Source organism: Castanea sativa, chromosome 4 (genome assembly GCF_040712315.1).
Source record: "Castanea sativa cultivar Marrone di Chiusa Pesio chromosome 4, ASM4071231v1".
NCBI classification, from domain to species: Eukaryota; Viridiplantae; Streptophyta; class Magnoliopsida; order Fagales; family Fagaceae; genus Castanea; species Castanea sativa.
The window spans coordinates 1,038,676-1,047,678 of record NC_134016.1 but is presented as its reverse complement, the minus strand read 5'-3'; the positions used below and the strand labels follow the sequence as shown (position 1 = coordinate 1,047,678).

Below are 9,003 nucleotides of genomic sequence, written 5' to 3'. Positions count from 1 at the left end.
TACACAATACAAAAACCCAAATAGGGGTTTAAAGTTTCATCATTATATTTTGATTGCAAGGCCAGGCATGCTCCAAGAATGCCCAATCAGCAAGCAGCACCACAGGCTCAAGTAATCAACTTATCACTCAATGACCTATCACGCTAACATTCATACTTTAAAAACTAAAAACATGTATAATTTTTTGTCTAAAGGATGAAATGACAAGAATGTAGATTCCTTTTCTATCCTTCAGAGATATGGATTTTGTATCATTTTTCCCCCCACTACAAGCAACTTATGGGCTGGACAAAACCAGTAGATGTTCCAGCAGCATGGCTACATGAAGCTTGGGCTACATGATTCTTGTAAGTGAGCTTTACATTCTCCAATCTTATTCTAGAGCATGGATTCCCTAGACTACAATAAAATTTCTCCGCAACCTCTGTTGCTAATGTTCCATAGATATCTTGATATGTCACATCATTAATTTTTACACCAGAAACCTGTTCAATTGAAAAAGAAAAAAAAAAAGTGCAGATGTTAATTTTTCACTTGATAGTAAAATCATGGTATGCAAGCTCCAACTTAAAAAAAAAAAAAAAAAAAAAAAAAAAAAAAAAAAAGAACAAATTATGAAACAAAGTACAAAACTTTGAAAATGTTTTGGGGTCTCAATTTAGGTTCGAAACTAAAGTAAAGTTTTGTCTGCCATGATAATGGGCTTAACAATATAGTGGGCATGAATAGTTTAAGAATCTTTGTTGTGTAATTTCCTTGAACATGCTCAGAAGTAACCATATCTTGGTTTAAATTACATTTGCATGTAAACTATGCTTCAACAGCTATCTTACTTGACCGGGGCAACCTTTGTTGCTAGGGCAATAATTTTGGTTAATTACAATAGGATTCTGGACATTCATCATAACAGAGTGTTGAAATAAAATGTTCCTAGCAAACTCATTGCTAGGCCTTCCCCATGACTTAATCCTCAGCCCTTCTTAGTACCAGCAAAAGTAAGAGTTTTAACTGTTACTTTTTGTACACCAGCCTCTTGTAAGTCCTTGCCTAGACTTCCTATGATGAGCCAATTAATTACACAAATGAGACCAATTTAACATCACCGTATAATGTAGTTGTTCAGATCATGTAATATATTTTAAAGACGATAATATATATATATATATATATATATATATATATATATATTATATACCTGATTCCATGCCCAGGTCCACAAGCAACATTCTCAATCCACAAGTTTGTGGTACCGGGGCCAATTGAGATACAATCATCACCTGTCCTGACCTTGGAGTTGAGAATTGTGACACTTGAAGATAATTGAATGTGAATTCCATCGGTATTTTGGGTTGTTTCCGGCAGCATTGATCCCTTACTCCTTGCATTTTCACATTTTGGCAACCATTGACAACAATGTGAAACCATTCGCTGTTTAGGGAGGTTAATGCATTGACTACAATGTTGTTCGAGTTGGAAAATTGTAGTGTCTGCTAGCATATACACAAAATATTCCAATTATTATTGTTTTAAAAATTACAAATAAAGTATATATGAAGTATTTCTCTTTCTAAATCAACGTTAAACATAGTTTTTTTTTTTTTAGAAATAATTATAACATACTGCTAATCCCGCAGCTTGAACCCTTTCCCCCTCCTAGAACTCCAAACACTTTGTACATAGAGAAGTGTCAATTCAGCTACAAGGCATTTGGCACGTTAAACATAACTTTATAAGGCTAATATTCATATAATTAATATATTGACCTTAGCCAGATGGACTGTCTATGCAAGCAACAAAAGCATAATCAAGTTGTTTGACCTTACGATTTCCTTAGAAGTTGGCTTGTCGATGCATTACAGTGAATGGAAGTTAGTTTAATTTGAAAAAAATAACCCCCAATACCAGGAAGAGCAAAAACAGTTAAAATTTCAAAACAAATAGCAAACCGAAAAGGCACTATATATGTAAGAAAAATCAATAGTAATGCCCACCATAAATTCCATATTTCTTTTTCACAAATTCTTCGTGAACACTTTTTTTTTTTTTGAGTGGATCTTCGTGAACACTTTTAACCAATTGCATGGCACTTGACACTTTACATACCGTGGCTCCCGAAGGACAACTATTGCCAGAGGCTTTGATAGCCCACAAACCACTGCCTTGACCATCAAGAATTCCACCAGATATGGTAACCCCATCAACATGTTCAAACACAAGCCACTTTCCTGCATTTCCAAGGACCCTATAGTCTGATGGCCACAAGTGTCCCAGCTATGCGCATAATGATAGCATTGTTGTTGCATGGTCCACTGAAAATCACTTGCCTTAGATAGAACCTCCCTGCTGGCACATAAATTATGGCAGGACTTACTGAGGCACAAGCTTTTGTCCTTGCACTAACAAAAGCCTGAGTCGAGTCCATTTTCCCATCTGCTTTGGCTCCCAAACTCACCACATTGTATGCCATAGGAGAAGCTATCACTAAGGAAATGAACATAGAGAGAAGTGTAAGGACAAGAGAGCTTTTGGGGTATGCCATTTTGGTTTGATTTGAAAGAGAAAATAATGTGTCTGCTTGTAACTGTGTGTCTAGCTGGGTGTAAGAGAGAGTAGAAGTGGCTTAATGAGTTTAGAACTTGAGAGTTGTGGAGATGATGAGGAAGATGAAAGTGTTTAAGGTTATTTATAGGATTTGAATGAACATTTTGTTTCTCACTTTTTAGGATATAATGTTAAAGAAGTACGCAAAGCTGCACTGAAATTTGGAAAGAAAATTATTTTTGTTTTACGTTAAAACTTCTTCAATCTCGTCTAAATTCATTGAAGTACCCTTACGTGGGACATACTGATACATGGCTTGCATTTTTGGATTGGAATTTGGATGCTTCTACTAATTTGTCTATCATGCTTATCAGTTTATTGATTATTATATATTATGGTCATTGGTCTTCCCTAGATCTATTTTCTAGATAATAAGCCTAAATTGGAGGCAAAAGTAGGTCATAATTTCGAATGTTAGTCACTGCTCGATTAGATTTTCCCAATTGGATGCAGTGATTAATCTCAAAATTTTCTTTTTCCAGACTTTTATGACTGGACTTCATTTGCTTCTCGGTGACACAAGGTTTCAAGATAACCGTTTTCAGGGAAATGGGAGGAGTTAAAGTAAATTTGCATTAAAGAGACAAAACATCCCCCCAAGCCATCACAGCCGATTTCCTTATTCTTGTTTTCGGGTGCTATGTTATGTTATGAAAAACACATTTCTTTGCTTTAAACACAAGATCAACACCTCCTTTTTAACTCCAGCCCCTATCAATCATTCACAGTCCCATACCGTCATATACATCATCTTCTGTAGTTTTTCTTGGCCCTACTTTTTCTTTTATCTGTTATTCGTTAATTTACCAATACAAGCTCCTAATATATTTCGTGTAATATATTCGACAATAAAAGAGACTTGGATTCGTAATATAGTCCACCAAATGAATTAATGTTTCTGTTTCATTATTGGATTCTTCCATACATGTTTGTTTGTTATATTTATTATGAATTCGTGCTTCCACTGGTGGAACTATATGATTAATTTTGTTTGTCCATTACGTAAATACCAAGATTAAATTATGGTGGGAGTAAGGTACCGTAACCGCATGATGATCATCTGACCCTATACATCTTTGGGTACAAATATATATCTTTTCATGTATCAAGGATTCAAGATAACAATTATACTTACGCTCACTTCAACCCACAAAATTCATGGCGTGGAACACCTTTGAGTGCATACAAGGTTTATTGTGGCTTATTCTTCCATTTCTTTATCCTAATATATATATATATATGTGTGTGTGTGTGTGTGTGTGTGTGGAAATTACAGTAAACTCACTTATAGTTTGGCCCATTTTCATTTTGCTACTGATGATTTAAAACTTAATATTTTGTCCACTTAAGTTTACTTCCGTTTAGTCTCTGTTGCCTAACTTTGTTATCACCATTAAAAAACACATTTTTTAGACGAAAACAAACATAAAACGAATCAAAAAAAATTAGGTTTTTGAAATTAAAAATAAATGTATATAAACATAACATATAAAATTCCAAACAACTACAAATCAATGAAATGCCCATAGATTATGGAGAGAGTCCACATATTAAAACAAACAAATAACACCACAAGATCTTAGAGAGAGAGAGACACAGATCACAACACAAAAAGTAAGTTCCACCATGGGTATGGGTTTGGTTTAGATCTAAAAGCGAGAGAAGGAAAGCTTGAGTAATGGGTTCAGTGGTCTCGATGAAGCTTCTACCATGGAGATTGGTGGTGGATTGGTATGGTGGTCCTAGAGATCGATGATAGTGGGATTTGAATATGGTGGTCTCCTCTGCCTCATCTGGTGAAAGTTGCATGTCACTAAGTTCTTGACTAAAGCCTCCATCACATTAAAGGCAAGATAATCTTCACAGCAACAAGTTAAACCGATTAGAACACAACACCAAATCAAATCCACCAAAAAAGAAACCAAGGCAGGAAAGGTGGTGATTCAATCTCAAAAAAATTATTCCTTTCATCTGGGTTATGGGTTCTTTTTAAAAAATAAATTAAAAAAATAAAACTTCAACTTCAATCTGGGTTCTCCAAATTTCCTTATATTCCTTACCCCCCCCCCCCCCCAAAATAAAAGGAGAAAAAGCGAAGCAAAATTAGATGAGCCCACAACCAAAACCACAACAAAAAAAAAATGAAACCCACGAAGCAAGAACGAAGGCATCACAATCCGATCTAGACCTTTGGCATGGATTCCTTGCAAAAACAATGGTGTCGATTTGGGCTTAAAGGAATTAATACTCTCTGTTATAGTCGATCCGGTCTTTTGCTATGATGGCTGATCGTCCTTCTTAACTCCACCATCGAGGAGAGAGAGAGAGAGAGAGAGAGAGATTGTTGTAGAAGAATAGGTGAGAGGAAAGAGAGAGGGAGAGAAAGAAAATATAATATTTATGGTGGTTAACTTAGGTTTGATTTTTTTGGTGTATGTTCTTCATGTTTATGAATTGTGAGAGACCAATAATACATTTTAATATTGTTTTCCTTTTGTTGTTGTTTTTTTTTTTTCTTCTTGTTTTAGAAGGAGAGAGACATAAAATGGAAGCAAAAAGGCTTATTTATCCCTCTTTTTTAACGGGGGTGGGTAACAGAGACTAAACAGAAGTAACCTCAGGTAGACAAAGTGTTAAGTTTTAAATTACGAGTAGACAAAGTGAAAATAGATTAAACCGCAGATAGGTTTACTGTAATTTCTCCTATATATATTCTTGCTTTCGTGACTCTTAGTTTGATTGCTTGTATGACTTCCGTGTAGATTTTGGGGGACCTCTTAACCTTCCAGGTGGCATAATTCTATTTGTGAATTTGATAGAATGTTAATCAAACAAAGAAAGCCATGTGAACTGTAAACACAGGCACAATACCTAATAGGGTTGTAAATGAACCAAGCCGATCATGAATAACTCAAACTCAGCTTAATAAAAAGCTTGCTCATGTTTGTTCGTTTATAAATAAGCTACGCTTAAGCCTTAGTTTTAGGCTCGTTTAATAAACAAGCTGAACCTAAGCAAAAAAATTTGTTCACAAACAAGCTCGTGAGCTATTAGGCTTGATACACAACAATTCAAGTATAGACTCGTTTATAAGTTTATATGTGTTAATTAAATATACTCATTACACATATCTTAATATTGACATGGCCAACATAGGACCACTACTTATTACCTTGATTTTTTCATTCCCTCTAAACTGATTAAGAACCACTTTAAACTATAGTTGCATTTAATAATTAATTAATTAAGTATGCCACATATAATCATTTCCTATCAATCATCTAAAGTAAAGTTATAAAACATATTAGTATTTTCTCATTTATAATAGTTACAAACAAATATTTTTCTAGTTCTTCACCATCTAACATAAATGTAAAAATTGTATTTTGAAAAACTACCGAAACTATAGATAAAGAATGATGATTGAATGAATTTAATTATGTACAATTTTAATTTAAATAATGGCTAATCATAAGTAAAACTAGATGTATGATAAAATAAATATGCTATTTGTTTTTCATAATTTTAGAAATTTAAATGTAATTTTTATAGATCTCAAGCTCAAAAGCTTGACCTAAACTTGAGTTTAAGCTTAAAATTAAGCTTGAGCTTGACTTGACTAATTAATTAAGCCAAGTCAAGCTCAAGTTTTTTGGCTTTTCCATAAGCTCAGGCCAAGCTTGAGCTTTTAATTTTTCTTGAAAAGTCAAACTTGAACATGCACTACTCGATAAAACTCAGCTTGTTTATAGCCTTAATACCCAATTTTGTCAAAGATTTGTTTAAGTTTCACGACAATTGCACAAAAGTTATGGATATAGAAGTCAAAATCAATGTATAAAAAAAAAAAAAAAAAGAAGTCAAAATCAAGGAAATTATATAGTGAACAACATATACTGAATGATCAAATGGCCTTTTATAGCATCGTCTCCACGAAAAAAAAAAGCCTTTTATAGCCATGTCAACTTATCACGTTAAAGATTATTTTTTGTTGGAGCCATGTTAAAGACTTCGATAATTAGATAAACTTTTTTTTTCTTTTTCATACGTACCAAGTAAAATACTCCTGGATCACATTACCTTTTTTGCATAGTCTATTAATCGGAAATTACGATAATTATGGAAACTAAAATTACTTTCTAATTAATAATATAATATAATATAAAAAAAAAAACATAGTAGAGTAAATAGAATTATTCTTCTAAAAAAAGAGTGAATATAATTTTGATAATTAGGTACTTCTTGAGTATAAAGAAATTGTGGTCCCTTTTCTCACATTCATGGTAGACCCCACCATGAATTTAATGAGTAAACCCTATCATGAATGTAAGAAAATGAAGCATTATTCTCCATACTTCGAGAGTACCTAAGAATTACTCATTACTTGGAAAATTATTAAGTATTCTCGGAGTACAGAGAAATTGTGCTCCCTCTTCTTACATTCATGGTGGGTTCTACCATAAATTTAATGAATATACCCCACCATAAATGTAAGAAAATGAAGTATCATTCTCCGTATTCCAGAAGTTCCTAAAAATTACTTTAATTACTTAATTAACTCTAAAAAAAGTTTGCTTAAATGAAGACTCAAATTGTTCCACAAATGCAAGCATTGTGTGAACAAAAATAGCATAGTTCTACCTTATTTATTATTAAAAGTCCATATTTGAGTTTTTACTTTAGTCCTTTTTTTATTTAAAAAAAAAAAAAAATCTCTTCATAGTGGGTTCTAAAACAAAATTAGCATAGTGGAGTTTTGACTATTTGCATTTTGCAAAATAGGAACCTGGGAAGAAGGTTCCATTAAACTCATTGTTGCATATTTCAACTCACTAGGGGTTGTTTGTTAGTGTTATTTAAACAACAGTTTTCGTTGTTTAAACAACACAATACATATTTTCACAATACTTTTTCACCCATACGTATTTTAACAATAATTAAACAACGTTGCTAGAATAACAATACCAAACAGGCGCCATTTTAACTCTCACTCACGTGATTTCTGATTTATCTATTCACAATGCATTTATTACTTTTACTTTGTGATGCTTTATTTCCTTCTTAAATCTCAACCATTAAATTAAAAAAAAAAAAAAAAAAAAAGAGTAAAAGTAAAAAAGTATAAAAAAGTTGTGAGGGGATTGGGTGAATTGCACGGTGCAATTGCACCGGATCCCAATCCTTCTCCTACAGTCCTACTCCCCTCTCCTTCCTCCTCACGTCTATGACCACTCTCATCTCTCTCTCTCTCTCTCTCTCTCTCTCTCTCTCTCTCTCTCTCTCTCTCTCTCTCTCTCCATGCCATCAATCAATGCTCCTTAAATTTCTTGCTTTATCTGCGGATCTTCTCCATCATTTTTTCTTCTTTTTTTTTTTTTTTTTTTTTTTTCCGCACCTCAGATCCATGCTAGAATTTTAGATCAAAAATCAAATTTTATCGACTTACAGTTTGAACGGCCCAGGTTAGACCTCGGTTCAAGTGGTTCTCTCATATTTTTTATATGCTCGGTTCTCACATATTAAAAAACTATTTTCATTAACCATTCATGGCTAACTCGATCGGACTGTGTGGTCCTATTTGAGTTTAAATCCATACTTTTTATAGGAAAAAATAAATATTTATTTTAATGGCTTTTTATATTTTCCATACAAATAGTGGGAAAACTTGTAAAAAAGTATTTTATTAACAATTGCCCTAACTTACTGTAAACATGACCCATATACTATTTTTTTTTTTTTCTGAATATACTATTTGTTATTTAATGCTAGATACATTGCCTCCATGTAATGGTATCCCGCATACTACTTTGGTTTAGATTGATCCCCTCAAAATCATTTGTTCAAACTCTTAATTCAATGATTGCCTTTTTTTTTGGGGGGGGGGGTTAAATGATTGCTTAATTTCTTTCTTTTAAATATTAGTAAAAATTGGGGAATAGATTTTGTTATTCTTTAATGCAATATGTGCATTTAATGTTGCTCGCATGCTTGCATCTCCAGAAGGACAGGCCACATTACAGTGGACCCAAAAATCCTAGTTGTACTTGTACCCGGCTTGGCCAATGAGCAGACAAAATGCTTGGTATTTTGCTAAAGAATATATTATTAATGTATTTGGATCCACATTTTATTTATGTGTTTTCAGTTTTTTTTTTTTTTTTTTCTCTAGTGCGTGAACAGTAATAGATACTGTTTGTGCACATAGAGTTATTGTATGGGAGACCAGAGGTACTATTCATACATTATTTATGCACGGTTTATGGGACCTACAAGCACTTTTTCAGAAAAAATATAAAAAATAGGTTCTACAATACTATTCACACATTTAAAAATTATTTTGTTACAATATTTTCAGTTTTTAATTTTTAATTTTTAACAATAAATTCTATCCAAACAAACCCT

General features: G+C 33.0%; 1 pseudogene; it reads right to left on the bottom strand.

The window, feature by feature from the left end:
- Positions 1-266: 266 nt before the first annotated feature.
- On the bottom strand, positions 267-2,539 carry LOC142633112 (polygalacturonase-like; annotated as a pseudogene).
- Between the last annotated feature and the right edge of the window lie 6,464 nt (positions 2,540-9,003).